Consider the following 18665-nt stretch of genomic DNA (forward strand, 5'->3'; position numbering starts at 1 on the left):
AAGACTACTCGCTAGTCCGAAACTGATCGCATCCGGTTGTTGGAAGTCCCGAATCGCTCGCAGAAGAAAGTGCCGGCAAACTCCACAAATAACTCCCTATATGTTGGTTCAACTATCTCAAAGAAATGCTGAAATGGGGCGCCTCAAGATATCGCCAGACCGCACTGCAAGTCCAACGGCTTCTAGTGCACGCTACCTATCCTACGCCCCCTTTCCCAAATCTTTGTGCCTCATTGATTGATATCTCCGCTCAAAGGTGGGCTGCCCTTGGAAAAGTAGGAATCGACATACCGCAGTTGGTCTAATTTGGCCCGAACTAGTTTGCAACGCCCTGACGATCGAAAGGAAGAGGAACCATCGGTCCGCCTCCTCTTCTAAACTCCTGATCCTCGTCTGGTGGACATGGTACCTGAAAAAGAAATTTTTAGTACTAAGGATCAACGAAATTCTGGCAGTATAACGGCATAAAATGGACAAACCGAACGATTTAACTTGATAAAATTAAACCGCTCAATGTTCTACAAAGAAAATTCAATCCATAATACTACCAACCATTTCTAACTAATTAAATTTTCAATTATCCACATGGAGTTTAACTTCGCCATCACAAGGCAAACCAACATGCTAATATAAAACAGATACAACAGAGTCGACTATATATGACAAAGCCTGTTGTTTAGCGGCCAACAATAATAATAAAGAGAAAAATAAAGAATTAATCACAATCATGAATAATGGTAGAAAAGAAAAATGGAAAATATGAGCAAGTTAAGTATATAAACTATATTAAAGAAAACAAAAGAAAATTAAGCACAAAAATGAATGTAAATGCATGCACCAAATAATAAAATAAGGAAACAAACTAAAAAAAAATTGAACACAAATTTGAACACAAAGAAAACATAAATTCAAACTAATATCAAAATAAAATAACGGAAAATGAAGTTGGAGGGTACTTACTTGACAAACACAATATCCAAAGCCTTTGAGATGAGAAATAAAAATTGAGTGAGTAAGAGAGGAGAGAATTGCTAAAACTAAAAGGAGAGCAAAATTTTTGGCCATTTCGAAATGAAGTGGTAGATATAGGCAGTGTACGGAACACGGCCGTGCTCACCAACAGGGGCCGTGTTCATGAACACGGTCCGGATATTGGGCCATGTTAAGCGAATTAAAACTTGTTGATTTACCAACTTCTGAGAACACGCCCGTGTTTATGGAACACGGGACGTGTTAGGGACACGTTCGGGCATAAATGCCCTTGTGGCCTACTATGAACGTGTTCATCTTAGTTTGATTTTCTTCAATTAGAACATGGGCTGTGTTAATGAACACGGGCTTGAACACGCCCGTGTTGATCTCCAGAAAATGCAAAACTTGCGATTCTCAGTACTTTCTCACTCTTTCTCACCTGCACAACCAATAAGTCCTCAACTCATACACTCAACGTAAATAAAACTTACCAAAAACAAACTGTAAAATCTAATCAAACTAAGTTCACAATAAAGGGTAAATTATTAAAATTGAAAAATAGACTTTGGGGTGCCTCCCAAAAGCGCTTCTTTTTGATGTGATGAGTCTTCTTAGCTGGATTCATGGTGAAAAGCAAACGGTGGGGATTGATGACCATCCATCCTTCTTCCAAGCAAATGTCTTCAAGTATCCACTTAGAGGGATAATCATCAATTTCCTCTTCCCGACTATCAAGCAAGCTGCCAGTATGATGGGCAAAACTCGCTCCTCGTATAATTTCACGTAGTCATGATGCTTTAGGGGCTCTTCCAATTTGAAAGCTGAAGTTTCACCAATTGGAAGGATCGACGGTTGGGCAATTTCTTCAGGAACGTCGATGGTTTTCTCTAGTCCCTAGCTTGGTTCACTTGCTAGAAGAAACTCGAGTTCCTCCAAGTCTTCTTCATTGGATAACTCATGCTCATCTTCCATCATCGAAGGGACTTGTGGAAAATCCACCAAAAATTCCTCTAACTGCAACTCAGCATCATCAACTATATGTTCCTCTTGGTAGTCTTTCAGAGGGATCGTGTTTGCCTCTTCCTTTTCTGGTTCTATCTCAATGTTCAAAGAGTCGTCCTGCACAGAAGCATCATCGTCAAACATAATAGATAAACCAGAAAAATTCTCACCTGAACGCAAAGTGACGACGCTCAAATGTTCCTCGGATTCAGTAGCGTTTGATGGAGCTCCCAATTGCTCTTCAGCTAGTAACTTGAAGATTAAGCCTACTTGATGCTCTATGTTCTTAATCGAGGCTTGTTGATCTTCAAGTATCCTTTCTGTTTGTTGGAATCTATCCTCAAGACTTGCAATAAGCCTCATCATCAGCTCCTCTGATACTAACTCTTCACCTTGAGTTGATGGTGCAAGATTAGGCTGCTGAAAAAATTCTGGTGGTTCTTGGCCATCTAAGCTCCATCCAAAAGGGTGAATGAATGCTCAACTCTTGATTGTCAGTGCTTTCATACGAGTCATTTTGCCAACTTCCCGTATAATTTACCTGTTCATAGTTATAAGAACAATGAGCAACATCACTATATAATGGATAATCAATACTCAAATGTAAACCACAACAAAATTCACAAAAAACATGAGATGAAAGGATAGGACTGGAGAGTTAATCGGTAGCCTTGCAAAATGATTCCACTCGAGCTTCTAGAGATGCACGGGTATCCCAATTTTTAGCACTCTCTTGGTTCCTAATCCCATTTTCCAACGCATCATACAAAGAGTTTGAATTTAACATTGAACCTCCTTATCATTCACTACCTGAATCATAAACTTAACTAAATAAATATATACAAACAAAATAGAAATAAATAAATAAAAATGGCTAAATTAACAAATAGCAAATTTCACTCTAGTTTTCAAACATTCCTCGGCAACGGCGCCAAAAACTTGATGTGTGCTATTTCTGTTAGCTACAATCTAAGGCAGTGTACCTATCGATGCAGTCTAGCACTAATGGCGAGTATCAAGGTCGTATTCCTCGTGAAAGTGAAAGCCTAGAGTTACTCCTTTGTTCTTTGTTATATTAACCTAAAACGAATAATGAATAATTTCTAAACTAACTAATAGCTACAAGTTAAGTTCTAAGGGAGATGCAAGAGTAATTGATAACTAAAATAACCAAGACAAGAAAGTAAACCTAAAGGGAACCTAAACTAGTTGGCAATCAAACACAAGATAAAGGATTGATGAGTCTAATTATGCTACCCATGGACGAATTCTTAACCGAATTCGGTTTCTCTCTCGAGATAACCGAATTCCTAAACCTAATAACCTAAAGTTGGAATCTCTTCCTAACGATTGATTCTTAAATTAGCATTAAGCTTTAATCCGCCTCCATTAAGCTTTGTTAATTCTTAATCCAGCTAGTTAATTATCCTTATCTCTAAGCGATTATTAACCAGTTCTTGCTATTCAAAATTCCAATTGCTAAATGGACTTCTCAACCACACAAAGCAATTTAAACGCACAATTCACAATGTCTCATGAATAATGCATTATCTTATTAATAGTGAAAGCAAGAAGAATACAAAACTAACCCAAACAATCCAACAATATAATACTAAGCCAACATAGTACATAAATCCCAATGGATTTAATCAATCTAGCTAATCATGTTCATTATCAAAATACACAAGAATACAATTACAACAAAGAGTAAAGGCAGAGAAACCCGATTACACCTTTGGATGAGAGTAAACAGCCCCAATTCCTCTTGCTCGAATTGAATCGATTCTTGTTCCTCTTGCTCAATTTGAAAACCAATCAACGAACCTCGCCCAATCTTCAGTCCTTGAAGGGAATCCGATTGAAACCTTGATCCAAGTCTCCTTTTCCCTTTGTTCCAACTCAGAAAACCCTTAGGGAGAGAAAAGTTAGGGTTTGGGACGTTTTCCCCCGTTCTCTTTCTTTCTTTCCTCTCTTCATTCTTTTAATTAATTCCCCCGCTACGCCAACACTACTGCAGCCCCGGACGGTTGGGAATACAGCTTGTGTTCTCGCCGTGTTACTCTTTGTGGTCGTGCTCCCTAAGAACTTATTTTTCTTTGATGTTTGATGACACCCAACACGGCCGTGTTGGTGCCCGTGTTAGGAACACGGCCATGTTCAGCTTCCTCATGCTCGTACTTAGCTTGTTTCGGCAGCTTCGGCGTCCAATTATGCTCAAATTCTTTCCTTTATCATCCTTTGATTTCTTTTGGACCTAATGCACATAAACAGATGCATAAGGTGAATGTTGGGACCAATTCACATCCAAATGTCCATAAAATCAATCTTAAAAACCCCATTTAGATGTGTGTATTTTACGCACATCAATAACCCCTTGGGAATTCTTATCTCTAGGGAATGGAGACTAAAGATGGAATTGATTGTTTGAAATCAATTTCCGTGGGAAAATCTCTACGCAATTAATGCCTTTCTCAAGTACACTAACATCTTAACTTAGATTAATTAGGTTGAAATCTCTTTCTAACCCTAATTATCCAAATTATCATTATGTACCATTTAACACTATTGAGAGTTGTTAATTCTCAATCCGGTAGAATGAACACCCCATCTCTAGGCGAATTCAATTCTAGATTGCAAAGGACAATCCAAACCTAAACGTCTTTCTCAAGAACATTCAAATTCCAATAATCATTCAACAAGATATGAAGAACAAACCAATAAGCACTTCCATTGCAAATCAATATTGAAAATCAATACGTACAATTCAAAAATTAAGTACAAAAATCCCTAGATAAAGAACCCTAATGGGTTAACAAGTTTAGTTAATCATGTCCATTATCAAAACCCATAAGAATTCAATTACAACAATAAGTAAAGGTAGAGAAACCCAAATACACCCTTGGATGAGAGTAAACAGCTCCAATTCCTCTTGCCCAATCTTGAATCAATTATTACTCCTCTTACTCGAATTCACACCAATCAATGAACCTCGCCCAATCTTCAATCTTTGAAGGGAACCCAATTGAGACTTTGGTCCAAGTCTCCTTTTTCCTTGGTTCCAGCTCAGAAAACCCTTAAAGAGAGAGAGAAATGAGTTTGGGACATCCTAACCCTACTTTTTGTGTTTCCCTCTTTTCTTTCTTTTAATTAATTCGTCCAGCTGCCGCGAACATTGCCATGTTGATGCCTGTATTGGGAACACGGCCTGGTGTTGATGCCCGTGTTGCTCTCTATGGTTGTGCTCCTTAATGCATCTTTTTTCCTATTATCAAATGCACCCAACACGGCCGTTTTGGTGCATGTGTTGGGAACATGGCCAGTGTTAAGCTTCCTTATGCGCAAACTCGACTTGTTTCGGCAACTTTGACGTCCAATTCTTCCCTTTATCACTCTTTGGCTTCTTTTGGACCTAATGCACACAAACAGATGCATAGGGTGAGTGTTAGGACCAATTCACATCCAAATGTACATAAAATCAGCCTTAAAAACCCCATTTAGATGTGTGTATTTTATGCACATCAATGCCTTATTTTTCTTGAGTAGGTCCGTTAATGGGGTGGCGATGGTAGAATAGCCTTTGATGAATCACCGATAGTAGTTCACCAGCCCAAGAAAAGATTGCAACTCAGGCACTTTGGAAGGAGGTTGCCATTCTTGGATGGCTTTAACTTTCGTTGGATCCATCATTAACCTGCCATCCTTGATTCGATGGCCAAGCAACTCCAATTCTTGTTTTGCGAACTAGCACTTCTCTCGCTACACGTACAACTCATGTTCGCGGAGTACTTCAAAGACTTGCTTGAGGTGTTGCACATACTCCTCAAGACTGTTGCTGTACACAACAATGTCGTCCAAATAGACAACCACAAACTTGTCAAGGAAAGGATGGCATACCTTGTTCATGAGCGTGCAGAAGGTGGCAGGGGCATTTGTGAGGCCGAAAGGCATGACCAAGAACTCGAAAGCTCTGTATGGCGTCACACACGCTGTCTTCGGCCCATCACCAGGTGCAATGCGGACTTGGTAGTAACCAGACCTCAAGTCCAGTTGATCAAACAAGTCAGCTATCAAGGGGATGGGATACTTGTTCTTGATGGTGATCTTATTCAAAGCTTGATAATCTATACACATGCGTAGCGAACCATCCTTCTTCTTTTAAAAGAGGACCGACGCACCATATGGGGCCTTTGACGGTTGGATGTACCCCAAATAAAGTAGATCTTGGAGTTGTTTCCTCAATTCAGCCATACGGTAGGGTGCCATGGCAGGAGGTTTAGCACCGGGTTCGAGCTCAATGTAGTGATCCACATCTCGCTTATGTGGCAATTTCTTCGGCAGCTTCTGTGGCATTATGTCCTTATACTCATCAAGGACTGCTTCGATGGATGGTGGCAAAGGCAGGGTAGATTGCTCAACATCGTCCTCCTCGTTCAGCTCTCTCATGGTTGCGACATAGCACTCCCCGTTCTTGAGACCCTGCTTGAATTGCAAGGCAGAAATCATAACAAGTTTAGATTTTTCCATGCTCTTTAAGGGGATCACTCGAAGCTTGGAAGCATCGAGGATCAACAAAGAGATCATAGAAGAGACTGGAATGGCATAGGCCTTGTAGAAGAATGCTAGACCAAAGACAACTTTAAAATCATCCATAGGCTCTTCTTGGCATTTATCTTTATTGAATTCTGCCACAATGGCATTCATGGCCTTACGATTTAGGCAGTACCTCACCCAATGTGGACCATCGTAAATGAAGCAAGGCTTGGGCGGTTTAGAGGCAGTAGGTTTCTCTTTGTGCAACGAGCCTTGGTCGTGCTTTGAGTTGCCACCAGAGGAGACGAGCCTTGGTCGTGCTTTGAGTTACCGCCAGAGGACTTCTGATAGCCACTCTACTTGCCCTTGTTGAAGTCCCTTGACGTGCATAGTTTTTCACATATTTGCTTGCATATTATTGCATATGTTCTTAGCAATTGTTGTGCTTTTATTCCCAGATCACGCGTGTTTTATGTTCTTTTACATTTCAGAAACATTTATAGGACCGCGTTTATAGATCAATACGTGCGGAAACTGATGAGAATTCACCAAGACCGGATAAGAGCCCGCGTTGCACACATTGAGCACGGCCTGAGTCAAGGCCGTGCTGACCATCACGGCCTGGACTCTGGCTGTGACCAACCATCAAAACTTGGTCTTCAAAACAATGGTTTGAGCATGATTTCTGTAGCCACCACGGCCTCCAGCACGGCCCATAGTGGCCAGCACGGGGGGCAACATGGCCGTGGTAAAGCCCTAGTTGGTGAGATTCACGGCCATAGCCAAAGACGGCTTGACCCGATCAGAGAGCAAAGACGGCCTTGACCACGGCCGTGCTGAATTAAATATATCAAGGAAACATATTTTTTTAGGGTAAAAAAAAGAAAGAGGGAGAAGGAGTGACATAGAGCCCTCTACGGCTACGGTTCGATTCGCATGATTGAGTAGAGAGTTGCAGGGAGGAAGAATCCCGGAATCGCAAGGTTCCGAGTGCAAAATAATAGTGGAGCAATTCAAGAGGCAATTTGGGAGATTAATCAAAGTGTAGATCCAGATTTGGAGCTGTTCATCCAATTCGAGAGAAAAGGGTGTACATGTTTTATTTTCATTATTCTTTCATTGTAATTGATTTCCTAGATTGTTTTAAACATGAACATGTTTAGCTAGACTGATTAAATCCATTGGAATTTCTTTACTATGTTGGCTTAATATTATATTATTGGATTGTTTGAGTTGGTTTTGTATTCTTCTTGCTTTCAGTATTAATAAGATAGCATTATTCATGAGACGTTGTGAATTGTGGTGTTTAGATTGCTTTGTGTGATTGAGAAGTCCATTTGGCAATTGGAATTTTGAATAGCAAGAACTGGTTAATAATCACTTAGAGATAAGAATAATTAACTAGCCGGATTAAGAATTAACAAAGCTTAATAGAGGCAGAATAAAGCTTAATGCTAATTTGAGAATCAATCGTTAGGAAGAGATTCCAACTTTAGGTTATTAGGTTTAGGAATTCGGTAAGCTCGAGAGAGAAATTGAATTCAGTTAAGAATTCATCCACGGGTAGCATAATTAGATTCACCAATCCTTTATCTGTTGTTTGATCACCAACTAGTTTAGGTTCCCTTTGGGTTTGCTTTCTTGTCTTGGTTATTGCATTTATCCATTCATTCCTGCATCTCCCTTAGAACTTAGCTTGTAGCTATTAGTTAGTTTAGAAATTATTCATCATTCATCTTAGGTTAATATAACAAAGAACAAAGAAGTAACTCTGGGCTTTCACTTTCCCGAGGAATACGACCTTGATACTCGCCATTAGTGCTAGGCTCCATCGATAGGTACACTGCCTTAGATTGTAGCTAACACAATTAAGCCTATCATGTTTTTGGCGCCGTTGCCTGGGAATGTTTGAAAACGAGAGTGAAATTTGCTATTTGTTAATTTAGCCTTTTTTTTTATTTTTTTATTTTTGTTTTATTTGTATATATTTATTTAGTTAAGTTTATGATTCAGGTAGTGAATGATAAGGAGGTTCAATGTTAGATTCAAACTCTTTTTGTGATGCGTTGGAAAATGGGATTAGGAACCAAGAGAGTGCTAAAAATTGGGATACCCATGCATCTTTAGAAGCTCGAGTGGAATCGTTTTGTAGGGCTACCGATCAACTCTCCACTCCTATCCTTTCATCTCAAGTTTTTTGTGAATTTTGTTATGGTTTACATTTGAGTAATGATTGTCCATTATATAGTGATGTTGCTCATTGTTCTTATAACTATGAATAGGTGAATTATACGGGAAGTTGGCCAAATGACTCGTATGGAAGCACCTACAATCAAGAGTGGAGCACTCATTCAACCTTTGGATGGAGCTTAGATGGCCCAGAACCACTGTATTCAAGAACTACATCAATGTAAATTTAATCTTGCACCTTCAACTCAAGATGAAGAGTTAGTGTCGGAGGAGCTGATGATGAGGTTCATTACAAGTCTTGATGATAGATTCCAACAAACAGAGAGGGTACTTGAAAGTCAACAAGCCTCCATTAAGAACATAGAGCATCAAGTAGGCTTGATCTTCAAGTTACTAGCTGAAGAGCAATTGGGAACTCCATCAAATGCTACTGAATTGAAGGAACACTTGAGCATCGTCACTTTGCGTTCAGGTGAGAATTTTTCTGGTTTATCTACTATGTTTGACCATGACGCTTCTATGCAGGACGATTTCTTGAACATGGAGATGGAACCAGAAAAGGAAGAGGCGAACATGATTCCTTTGAAAGGCTATCAACAAGAACGTACAGTTGATGATGCTGAGTTACAGTTAGAGGAATCTTTGGTGGATTTTCCATAAGTCCGTTCGATGATGGAAGATGAGCACGAGTTATCCAATGAAGAAGTCTTGGAGGAGCTCGAGTTTCTTCTAGTAAGTGAACCAAGCCAAGGACTAGAGAAAACTATCGATGTTCCTGAAGAAATTGCCCAACCGTCGATCCTTCCAATTGGTGAAACTTTAGCTTTCAAATTGGAAGAGCCCCTAGAGCATCATGACTACGTGCAATTATAAGAGGAGCGAGTTTTGCCCATCATACTGGCAGCTTGCTTGATAGTCGGGAAGAGGAAATTGACGATTATCCCTCTAAGCGGATACTTGAAGCCATTTGCTTGGAAGAAGGATGGATGGTCGTCGATCACGCCCATTCGCCTTTCACCCTGAGTCCAGCTAAGAAGACTCATCACATTAAAAAGAAGCGCTTTTGGGAGGCACCCCAATTTTTATCTTTAATTTCTATTATTTTAACCTTTTCTTTTGAAACATTTTATTAGTTTTAGTTTTCATATTTTATTTAATTTTCATTTCAGTTTCGATTTCATTTCTTTATTTTATTATTTTCATATTCTACCGAGGAGGCACTTAATTTCCACAACATCAGCCTCGATGGATGATCAGGGCAGTCCCCTAGATCTTTTTATTTTTCTGCATTTATTTACTTTATTTTTCATACATGTCATGCACTTGGATTGTATTGCCTTTGTTCTCTTAGTTGAGCATCCCATGCAGGGTATCCATAACATTTTACACTGAGGACAGTGTGTCCTTCAAGTGTGGGGTGGTTGTGGGTAAACCTTATAATCCTACTCTCTCATATGATTCTTAGATATATCTAAAATTGCTATCACTAGGTGTTGTGTATTGTTAGGATGTTAGAACACTGTGTTTTTATGCACTTGAGTATGCTATTTTTGAGCTGATTGATGACTTGATTTATAGAATTGTAGTTACTTTTTCTTTGTTGTTCATTGTCCTTGGAAAACAATTGATGGTGATTTACATATCAACCCTACTGGGTTAAACCGATGTTATTTAATTATTTTTCGAATTGTCAAATTTTAACTTAGAACATTGATAATGTCATATGCATGTGTTTCTTAAGTAATGATTCAATTAATGATGTTGTGAACTAATTGCACCTAATACCACACCTCAAAGTGAGATTTTGAGCCTGTTGAGCATTCATTATACTTATGCTCTTTATATTTCTTGTTTGAGTGTGCATTGTACTTGACTTTGCTTCTAGAACTTGCTTTGTAATGCGTGTTGAAGTTACATGAATATTGTGAATACCATGAGATGATTTGGGCGATTTAGGATTCACCACATTTGACCAAAAGCCTATTACCTTATGTTTCCATTAGTTAGCCAGTTTGAGCCTTAACCTTTTCTTTATAATCTATACCTATACACTTCAATTATACCATTCTTTACATTTATCTGTCCTTTACCCTTATGCTGGAATTTCTTTCTGTGATTTGTTCAACTTTATGTGGGATTAAAATGCCAGTTGCTATGTTGGTAAATTCACTAAATCTTTTTGATATTTTAAATGCTCCCTTTAATCCAATTTGTATTTGTTATTCTTTATGTTTATTCGAGTTGTATGCAGCGGTCGGTAATAAGCTGCTAGTTCATTATTAAAAAAAAAGAAAAAAAAAGAAAAAGAAAAAAGAAAAAGAAAAGAAGAAGAAGAAAAAAAAATATATATATAATAAACAAAATTCTTTAATTATTTATCTCTTTATCGGATTTAGAGCATTTGCGAGCGTTATTCTACGAAGTAGGGATCTTAGTGAATAATTGTTTTTGTATTTTAGGCATTTAATCCTTTGAGCATATATTGTTGTTTATCGCACGAATTCCAGCATTTTCACACTTCTGTCCAAATCTTCGTACCTTTACCTTAGCTCCATTACAACCTTGGTAAAGACCCTTTGATTTTGGTATTTACTTATTCACAGTAGCGAAGATATGATTTATGAGGAAGCTTATGGTGAGCGTGTCTTGTGCATTTGCTTTGAGGGATTTGTTATTCACCTAATATACACTTTGAGTGACTTGAGTGATCCCGGTGAGGCACTGGTTCGTGATGTTTGTATTGAGTTGTCATTTAAGTTATTCATGCATTAATATTATTTCCATTCTCTGTTAATGATTTGCAATTTGATTTATGATTGAGTATCCTTTGAGATGTGTTGAATACTATCTGTTGTGGACTAGGGGCATAAACTGTAAGGAATTGCTAACTGTAGTTTTATGAGGTGAGTTGTTAATTGCTTCAAGACAAGCAATGGCTTAAGTGTGGGGTAATTTGATGTGCATAGTTTTACACATATTTGCTTGCATATTATTGTGTATGTTCTTAGCATTTATTGTACTTTTATTCCCAGATCACGCGTGTTTTGTGTTCTTTTGCATTTCAGGAACATTTATAGGACCGTCATCGGTGTTTAAGCAATTATAGATCAATACGTGCGGAAACGGATGAGAATTCATCAAGATCGGACAAGAGCCCATATTGCACACATTGGGCACGGCCTGAGTCAAGGCCGTGCTGACCATCACGCCCTGGACTCTGGCCGTGACCAACCATCGAAACTTGGACTTCAATACAATGGTTTGAGCACGGTTTTCGTAGCCACCACGGCCTCCAGCACGGCCCATGGTGGCCAGCACGGGGGGTAACACGGCCGTGGTGAAACCCTAGTTGGTGAGAAGGAGAAGGAGTGACATAGAGCCCTGGCGGCTGGTTTGGTTTCTGCACAGTATTGAGTGCAAAAGAGAGTTGCAGGGAGGAAGAATTCCGAAATCGCAAGATTCTGAGTGCAAAATAGTAGTGGAGCAATTCAAGAGGAAATTTGGGAGAATAATCAAAGTATAGATCCAGATTTGGAGTTGTTCATCCAATTCGAGAGAAAAGGGTGTACATGTTTTATTTTTATTATTCTTTCATTGTAATTGATTTCCTAGATTGTTTTAAACATGAACATGTTTAGCTAGACTGATTAAATCCATTAGGATTTCTTTACTATGTTGGCTTAATATTATATTGTTGGATTGTTTGAGTTGGTTTTGTATTCTTCTTGCTTTCAGTATTAATAAGATAGCATTATTCATGAGACGTTGTGAATTGTGGTGTTTAGATTGCTTTGTGTGATTGAGAAGTCCATTTGGCAATTGGAATTTTGAATAGCAAGAACTGGTTAATAATCACTTAGAGATAAGGATAATTAACTAGCCGGATTAAGAATTAACAAAGCTTAATAGAGGCGGATTAAAGCTTAATGCTAATTTAAGAATCAATCGTTAGGAAGAGATTCCAACTTTAGGTTATTAGGTTTAGGAATTCGGTAAGCTCGAGAGAGAAATCGAATTTAGTTAAGAATTCGTCTACGGGTAGCATAATTGGATTCATCAATCCTTTATCTGTTGTTTGATCACTAACCAGTTTAGGTTCCCTTTGGTTTGCTTTCTTGTCTTGGTTATTTCATTTATCCATTCATTCCTACATCTCCCTTAGAACTTAGCTTGTAGCTATTAGTTACTTTAGAAATTACTCATCATTCATCTTAGGTTAATATAACAAAGAACAAAGAAGTAACTCTAGGCTTTCACTTTCCCAACGAATACGACCTTGATACTCGCCATTAGTGCTAGATTGCATCGATAGGAACACTGCCTTAGATTGTAGCTAACACAATTAAGCCTATCATCCCTCTTATGGGCTCCCCAACTCTTAGAAGAGCTAGGTTTCTTGCCCTTGTCTTGAGTGGAGTAGTCCTTGAGGTTCTCCACCGTGGCAATTGCTTCGTTAAGGGACTGTACTCCGCGTCATTCGAGCTCCATCTTCACCCAATCCTTTAACCCATCCTTGAAATCAAAGAGGAGTTGATCGTCGGTCAAGTCTGGAATCTCTAGCATAAGAGTCGTGAACTCCTTGACATACTCTACAATGCTTCCCGTTTGCCTTAGCCTACGCAGCCCTCTTCGTACCTTATCGTTGGCATTGTGAGGCACAAACTGTTTGCAGAGTTCAGTCTTCAACTGCTTCCATGTGTTGATGATGCAAAGCCCCTTCTCCCTTGCGGAATGTTTTCTTCTCCACCATAATTGGGCGGAATCCCTTAGGAAGATGGCAACATTGCTAATCTTCGAGAAGTCATCCGTCACATTCATTGCCTCGTAGTATTGTTCAAGACCGAACAAGAAATTTTCCACCGTAGTGGCATTGTTCGTGCTATTGTACATCGCAGGCTTAGGGACTTTTAAGCCGTGAGGGGTGATAAGCATCATACTACACATGTTTTCATGCCCGATTGTTTACATTTTTATGCATGATTATCCCGTTTTATGCTAGGATCACCTGTCTTTTATTTCCGTTCTCGTTTCAGATCATTTTCGAAGGACACCATCAATAATCGAGGGAAATACGTGTGATTACGGACCAAAATCCATCAAATTGGGCGAGGACTAGCACCCCGAGGGTTGAGCACGACCTGGACTCCGGCCGTGCTGAATTGCCAAGAAGCTATCCCAAATTGTGCCATTTTAGCACGGCCTGGTTACCACGGCCTCCAAAGATGGCCTGGTGGATCAAGACCACCAGGCACGGCTTGGAAGGAGTCAAGACAAGACTCTATAGATTGACCGCTGCTCGGTGAATCATCATACCGACCCGCCATGCTGAATCAACTATATAGGCAATTTTGAATTCTTTTGGAAAAGGGGACAAATTTTGGACTCAATTCCAAGACACACACTTAATCAATTGTTTCCTATACCTCAATTGTAGACCTTGAGAGATTAATTTCATCAATTGAAGGAGGGATTTCACTTGTTCCAACATCGAATTGAAGATCAAGATAAACTTTGGGAGCATTCAAGAGGCAACTAGGGTTTGAGATTTCGAATTTGCAAATTTAGGGTTTCTCATTCAGCTTGAAAGAGAAGGGTGTACATGCCTTTAATTTTCTTTTCCTTATTTTGTTCCCTAATTACTTTAACCATGAACATGAGTAGCTAGATCTTTTAAACCCATTAGGGTTCTTCTTTGTTGATGGATTATGCTTAATTGTTAGTTTTATAATTGTCATTCTTGCAATCTTCTTGCTATTTAGTAATAAAAGTTTGATTCAGTTAATTTGAGACGTTGAATTAATTGTTTATTGGGTTGTTTCTTGACATTGATAAATGCTTGTTACAACTGGACATTGAATAGTAAGGACTGGTGGTTAACACTTAGAGATAAGGTTGATTTACTCGCCAGATTAAGAATTAATAACTCTTAATAGTTTTAAATCATACTTAATGCTAATCTGTAGTAATCCGATAGGAAGAGATTCCATTAGGTTAGTGCAAGTTTAGGAATTCGGTAAGCTCGAGAGAGGAACCGGGATTCAATTCAGGATTTAGGCACGGGCAAGCAAGATCGGCAATCCATAAAATCTATCTTTAGAATTCCATCACTTAGGCTCCCTTTTGGGTTTGTTTCTCTCTTTGCAATTGTCTTTTGATTGTTCGTTGTTCTTCATTTACTTATTTGCACTCATAACCATTAGCTGGTACGTTAGAACTTTCACACCCTATTTCAGACTAGATAACATAGCAAACAGTAGTAACTCTAGGTTCACCCGATCTCTAGGGATACGACCTTGATACTCACTAGTGCTAGGCTGCATCGGTAGGTTCACTACCTTAGGTGTAGGTTGCATAAAGAGCCCATCAAGTTTTTGGTGCCGTTACCGGGGAACAATAACGGTGAACTAGAGTGAATTATTTTTGTGTTAATTTAGTCATTATTTGTTTATTCATTTATTCTTTATTTTATTTATTTATTATTATTTATTGTTATATTATTTTTGATTGATTGGTGGTTGTTTGGTTGTCGGTTTCAGGTAGTATATGACCAGGAGCTCTAACCCTGATCCCATAGCACCCTTATCTGACCCGGAGCGCTCTCTCAGATTATTGAGACGACGTTTGCAGGCAGTTGAGGAGGAGGGCGGAGTTACAGTTCAAGTTCAAGGAATTGATGCGATGGAGAACCTCAACCCCCAGGCCGATGAGGATCAGAGGACGATGTATGAGTTTACTCGACCATCTTTGGATGGGACGAAAACTAGTATAGTTAGACCTGCTGTAGCGGCCAACAATTTTGAAATAAAAGCCAACGTGATCCAGATGATCCAGCAGAGCGTGCAGTTTGGAGGATTGCCCAACGAGGATCCCAATGCACATATCTCTAATTTTTTAGAGATTTGTGACACATTCAAGATAAATGGGACAACCGATGACGCCATTCGATTGAGATTGTTTCCATTTTCCTTGAGGGACAGAGCTAAGAGATGGTTGCAATCCCTTCTACAGCAAACGATTACTACCTGGAGGGCGTTGGCTGAAAATTTTTTATATAAGTATTTTCCTCCAGCTAAAATTGCTAAACTTAGAAATGACATATCTTCTTTTGTGTAGTTTGATGATGAAAGCATGTACGATGCATGGGAGAGATTTAAAGATCTTTGAGATGCTGCCCACATCACGAATTGTCAATATGGATGCAAGTTCAGACCTTCTACAGCGGGTTGAACCTTGCAACGAGGCAGATGGTGGATGCTGCAGCAGGTGGGCGCTAAAAGAGCCCCGAGCGGTGCTCGAACTTGATAGAGGAAATGGCCATGAACAACTATCGTTGGCAATCCTCTAGAGTCGACCAGGAAGACAGGGAGTGGTCAACCAAGTGGACTCTACAGCAGCCTTGGCAGCTCAAGTGGAGCTTCAGCCAAGAAGATCGACTAACCTGGGATGGCTCATGCAACAACGCTATCGCGAAGTTTTGTGGTGGCCCGCATTACAGTGCGAACTGTACTGCAGGAGGTATGTTTGCTTCATCCTCTACTAGTTTTCCATCTAATTATGCTATGTCTTCTGATGTTGAACAGGTTGATTATATGGGGAATGCCCCAAGGCAGCATAATAACCCTTACAGCAATACATACAACCATGGATGGCGCAATCATCCTAATTTCAGTTGAAGGAACAATAATGCCCAGGGTCCGCCAGGTTTTCAAAGACTTCATCAACAGCCACAGCAATAACCAGCTAGGCCTGCACAAGCTCCTCCTCCACAAGAAAAGAAGTCAAATTTAGAGGAGCTTATGATGAAGTTTGTGACGTCTACGGAAATGAGATTCTAGCAGACTGATAGTGCACTTAGGAATCAGCAGGCCTCGATTCAGAACTTGGAGATTCAAATTGACCAAATTTCTAAGATGCTTTCGAGAGACCTTCGTGATCGCTCCCTAGCACCTACAGTCAAACTAGGGGAGCATTGCAAGGCTATCACCTTGCGCTCGTAAGAAATTGACCGGTTCTTCGCCTTTACCGATAAGGATAATACAATTGTGCAGTCGAGCCGGCCTAAGGAAGGACCGGACCTTGAGGTGGTAGAGAATGAGAGAAAGAAAGAAGACAGCAAAAGAGATTCGTGCGAGCATCACCGGTTCCATATCCCTGCAAGGTTGAGGCAGGATAAGGTGGACAAGCAATATAGTAAGTTTCTTGACTTATTTAAGCAAATTTGAAAATTAACTTACCTTTTGTTGAGGCAATTTCACAGTCAAGTACGCTAAGTTTTTAAAGGAGATTTTGAGCAACAAGAGGAAGTTGGAGGATCTTGGTCAGTGGTGCTTAATGAGGAGTGTTCGGCCTATTCTCCGGAATAAACTGCCATTCAAGCGACGAGATCCAGGGAGTTTTACTATCCCTTGTATGATTGGTGATTTATCAATTAGTGGTGCATTGGCTGATTTAGGAGCTAGTATTAACTTAATGCCCACTAGTTTATTTGCCAAATTAGGGTTGCATGAACCTAAGCCTACTAGGATGAGTGTTCAGTTAGCAGATAGGACTATTAAAATTCCTAGAGGTATTGTTGAAGATGTACTTGTAAAGGTAGATAAATTTATCTTTCCTGTGGATTTTGTGGTAATGGATATGGAGGGTGAAAGCACTATGCCTCTTATCCTGGGTAGGCCTTTCCTAGCTACATCGAGGGCTGTTATCGATGTAAGCGATGGAAAGCTTAAGCTTAGAGTTGACCTAGCCACTTCCATGAGACAGTCACTGGACTATGATAATACTGTATATTATATTGATGTGATTGATGATGTGGTTGAGTCCCATTTGTAAGAAATTTTATGTTCGACCCTTTACGGGTAGCATTAGTCGAGGGATGAGGAGGAGTTGTCCAACGAGCAAGTGTTGGAGCAACTCATTGCTTTATTGGCTTCCCGAGCCGAGCTTGTCAATCGATCCCTATCTTTTTCTTGACAGTCCGGGGTGCGAAGGTAAAGACTTCATTCGAGGACCCACCGCCTTAAAACTCGGAAGGAGTTACCGAGCCACTTGGTTTATGCCTTCCTGGATGAAGAGAAGCGCTTACCGATAATCATAGCACCGATCTAACTCCTCAAGAACAAGCCATGCTTTGGAAGTTCTAAGGAAGTACAAGAAGGCCTTTGCTTTCAAGATAGCCGATATCCCGGGCATAAATCCAAGTTTCGCTCTCACAAGATTTCATTGGAGGACAAGCCAGCCTATTGTTCAGCCCTCAAAGACGACTCAATCCGAACATGAAAGAAGTGGTAAAGAAGGAGGTAATTAAACTTTTGATGCAGTTTGATATATCCCATTTCCGATAGTTCGTGGGTGAGTCCCGTGCGAGTTGTACCCAAGAAAGGAGGCATGATGCTGGTAAGGAATGAGAAGGATGAGTTGATCCCGACTCTGACGCAGAATAAAGCCCGAGTTTGCATTGATTACCGTAGCCTTAATGATGCAACTCTAAGGATCATTTCCCTCTTCCTTTCATTGATCGATGATTGAACGCTTAGCAGTCACATGTTTTATTGTTTTCTTGATGGCTTTTCAGGTTACTTTCAGATTCCTATTACACCCGAGGACCAAGAGAAGACTACCTTCACATGCCCTTATGGGACATTCGCTTATAGACGGATGCCCTTCGGACTGTGCAATGCACTGGCTACATTTCAGCGGTGCATGATGGCTATTTTTAAGGACATGATTGAGGAGTCTATGGAGGTATTTATGGATGACTTCTCTATTTTTGGTAATTCTTTCTCTCTTTGTTTGGCAAACCTTGAGCGCATGTTAGCTAGGTGTATTGAGGCTAACTTGGTACTAAACTGGGAAAAATGCCATTTCATGGTGAGAGAGGGGATTGTTTTAGGGCATAAGATCTCTTAGGCTGGGATGGAGGTGGATAGAGCTAAGGTAGAAGTAATATCTAAGCTACCTCCTTCTAGTTCATA

At 39.8% G+C, this 18665-nt stretch overlaps 1 non-coding gene across 1 annotated transcript; it reads right to left on the reverse strand.

Annotated features, from left to right (window-relative positions):
* Positions 1–15774: 15774 nt before the first annotated feature.
* Positions 15775–15880, reverse strand: LOC112535370. Its single transcript, XR_003079525.2, has one exon. It is a non-coding gene; the product is annotated as a small nucleolar RNA R71 (small nucleolar RNA).
* Between the last annotated feature and the right edge of the window lie 2785 nt (positions 15881–18665).

Source organism: Ricinus communis, chromosome 1, assembly GCF_019578655.1.
Source record: "Ricinus communis isolate WT05 ecotype wild-type chromosome 1, ASM1957865v1, whole genome shotgun sequence".
Classification (NCBI taxonomy): domain Eukaryota; kingdom Viridiplantae; phylum Streptophyta; class Magnoliopsida; order Malpighiales; family Euphorbiaceae; genus Ricinus; species Ricinus communis.